Below are 654 nucleotides of genomic sequence, written 5' to 3' on the forward strand. Positions count from 1 at the left end.
TTATTCTTCTTGATGAACAGCTCGGCCAGGTATCGAATTCTACGTCGGAAATCATTTGCTTTCAGAATGTTAAAGAGATGTCTTTATTTTTCTTCCACATGTCCGTGATGTCGAGACGTCCAAAGCTGGTTTCACTCCTCATTCTTTTATGGCTCCTTTTTCCTTTCTGAAAACAAGCAGGATCTTCTCTTCGCCCATAGTGCTCTGGAACGTCACAGCGATGTGTCTTGGTGTGGGACTCTGTGTAGCCATTGTGCTGGGCAGTAAGCAAACCTTTTCGTTGTTGCCTTCTGTTCTGGAAAATTTTCTCCATTTGCACATTCTGGAATTACTGTCACTTAGATGTTGAACCTCCGAAACTCCTCATTTTCTTATCATTTTTCTCCCAATTTCATCTCTTTTTGTTTTTGCTCTATGCTCTAGAAGATTTCCTCAACTTTTCCTTTCGATCCTCCCATTAGGATTTTTGGTCTTACTATCATATTTTAATTTCCAAGAGCCCCCATCTTTATTCCTTTAAGGTTCATTTACTATTATTTTTTGGTAACATTTTTTTCTATTTGAAATTTTCTTCTTCCTGCACAGTCTCTGTTTCCTCCAAGATGTTTTTTCTTGTATATTTGTTTTAGCTTCTCAGATATTTGGTAACCTGCT

The sequence above is a fragment of the Pteropus vampyrus genome, unplaced genomic scaffold (genome assembly GCF_000151845.1).
Source record: "Pteropus vampyrus isolate Shadow unplaced genomic scaffold, Pvam_2.0 Scaffold416, whole genome shotgun sequence".
In the NCBI taxonomy this organism is placed as follows: domain Eukaryota; kingdom Metazoa; phylum Chordata; class Mammalia; order Chiroptera; family Pteropodidae; genus Pteropus; species Pteropus vampyrus.